General features: G+C 38.9%; 1 long non-coding RNA gene across 1 annotated transcript; it reads right to left on the bottom strand.

The window, feature by feature from the left end:
• Positions 1–269: 269 nt before the first annotated feature.
• On the bottom strand, positions 270–1,632 carry LOC142661566 (uncharacterized). Its single transcript, XR_012850762.1, has 3 exons — positions 1,555–1,632; positions 1,157–1,234; positions 270–810 (listed from the first exon to the last, which is right to left on the bottom strand). It is a non-coding gene; the product is annotated as an uncharacterized LOC142661566 (long non-coding RNA).
• Positions 1,633–2,705: the final 1,073 nt, after the last annotated feature.

Below are 2,705 nucleotides of genomic sequence, written 5' to 3'. Positions count from 1 at the left end.
ATTTTATAAAGTAAAGCCCATGTTATATTCCAGCACTGCATTCACAATGCTGCTGCTTCAGAGCTGAAATCCCCCAATAATTGCTTGATGATTCAAAGTTTGCATCGAGCTTATCCTGGGGATTTTCATTCTGGGAAGTGTCATTTTTTACACCAGGAACTGTACAGTAATCTGATGTAGGAAAACCAAACCGTCTCACTACATTATAGAAGCTAAGCTGTTAGGGGCCTGCCTGTTGACAAGCCTGCTGACGGTTTCTATTGATGACCAGCAGAATTATAAATGCAGCTCTGGAGTATAATACAGGATGTAACTCAGGATCAGTACAAGATAAGTAATGTAATGTATGTGCACAGTGACTCCACCAGCAGAATAGTGAGTGCAGCTCTGGAGTATAATACAGACTGTAACTCGGGATCAGTACAAGATAAGTAATGTAATGTATGTGCACAGTGACTCCACCAGCAGAATAGTGAGTGCAGCTCCGGAGTATAATACAGGATGTAACTAGGAATCAGTACAAGATAAGTAATATCATTTATATACAAAGTGACTAAACTTTATATTGATAAGCTGTAAAACTGAAGTGACCCTTTAAGAAAATAGTACTGTGAATTTTTATGTTACTAGATCCTAAACAATAATACATTTTCGTGAGTTTTGCTTGTAAAGGAATGAACTCAACATTCTCTCATGTTAAAGGTATGGGGACTGCCAATCGTCTTTTTCCGCCTTTCGGCATGCAAATCTTGGCGCACATATGGCCATGATGACCATGTTTCTGGTGTGGACTCATATGACGTCTGTTTCCTATGAATGATAATAAAAGTAATATCATATATGATATCATAAGAATGACCCATTAGGCAGCCTATGAATTTGCTAGCATGCTTAAAGGGGTTGTCTCATCAAGAAAAATTTATAAATTGATGCCAGCCTTGTGATCAGAAGATCACTGCGAGTAAGGCACCTGAGGATACAGCCAGCCATACATTTACTCTGCAGGGGAAATGTAGTATTACAATTCAAATTAATGACCGACCTTGTAATAGGGTCTGGCCACTAGACTGATGTCAGGAATTTTACTCTAGCTGCTTCTATACATTTTTCACGCTCTCTTATACACACGTGCTGCTGGTTTTAATTTTGTTCTTACTTGCTAGCTTATGAGTCTTCTTGTGGTCACAGATACATATAGCATGTTTCCTCCCATCCAGCAGGGATCCAGGAGAATCTAGGAGATTGAAGGCATCAATACATAGTAAAAGTAATAGTCATCCTCAGCCAAGGAGGATATTAATTAGTGGAGAGACAGGAGATTAGAGAGATAGATAGATAGATAGATAGATAGATAGATAGATAGATAGATAGATAGATAGATAGATAGATAGATAGATAGATAGATAGATAGATAGATAGATAGATAGATAGATAGATAGATAGATAGATAGATAGAAAGAAAGATGATGATAATAATATTAGTAACAGAGATTACAGAACATCCAGTCATTCGCACTGCATACAATACGTTGTACTTAATGCTCATTCAGTTACCTCCATGTTCAGTCCTTTTGGCTATGCCGAATTTGCCATGACCCTTGCCTAAAAGACAAAACAGTTTTGTAATTGGAAGTCTTACGAGGATATAACACTATATTCTCTTCTGTTATAATATAACCTACTCACACTCATAGTAACACAAACTCTCAATTTTTGAGAGGACTGATCATGGACATTACTGTGAGAATAAATAATGAGGTCAGTACAGTGATTGCTCAGTCCATATAGTGTTCTCCTCCTCTGAGGATACTAGATGGGACTGTATGGAAGTAGGTACCAGAAGCGAGGGTCTGGTTATCATCCACTAGACCACCAGGGACTGTAGGTTAAAAGGGTTGTCCCAACTGGACAACCCTTTCTTAATAGTCAACTGCGTCGATGATCATCTAGGTCCCACTGATACCTCGATACACAGTTGATATTTCTGTGGGTGGTCACACATGGTAATGTTGAGTCTTCCAGAGTGGAAGTTGCTCTTTGTAAGGGTCTCCCTGCTCTATCTAATAGATAGAGTTCCAGAGCAGAGAACCCCCCTCTATAACACAAATATGCCCTAATAGGTCATATGAACAAGGGTTGTCCAGATGGGACAACTGCATAAATCAACTTCTCTTCCAGGTCTCCACTACTCTCCTACATCACCAAGAAACGTGCGCTTGCGCAGTTGACTATCAAAATTGTAAATTATATTGCTATGTCAGTATAGGTAAGAATAGCATTACAAGGGTGCCAAATACAGTAAGGAAATATTAAGTGTCTCGGGAATTCCCACATCAGGAGGGGTGGGGTGGTTGTCCACGTGTGTTGGGGCTTTCCAGTTTTTTTTTTCAAGATGTTGAAGCTACTCGTTTGGGACTGTATCAATTTGGATGACTAAACCCCATCCAGTTACACCTCAAGGTGTATGGTCAGGTCATAAGTTTCTCCTGTTGACTCTCTTATTGAGGTCAACATTTGGACAAGTAAAGAATGTGGACATCGATAAAATTTTGTATTTTCCATGGAAGCAAATGAAGCTTTAAACTGCATGAAACGTACGAAAAACCCATTTAGCTTATTGTTGACGTTTTTCTTTTTTTCTTTTATATCTTATTCCAGAGATGAGCTTCTGTACTTGTCTCCATGACAACACTTCCTTCTCTGTG

This window comes from Rhinoderma darwinii, chromosome 10, assembly GCF_050947455.1.
Source record: "Rhinoderma darwinii isolate aRhiDar2 chromosome 10, aRhiDar2.hap1, whole genome shotgun sequence".
Lineage (NCBI taxonomy): Eukaryota > Metazoa > Chordata > Amphibia > Anura > Rhinodermatidae > Rhinoderma > Rhinoderma darwinii.
This window is presented reverse-complemented; position numbering and strand designations above follow the sequence as displayed.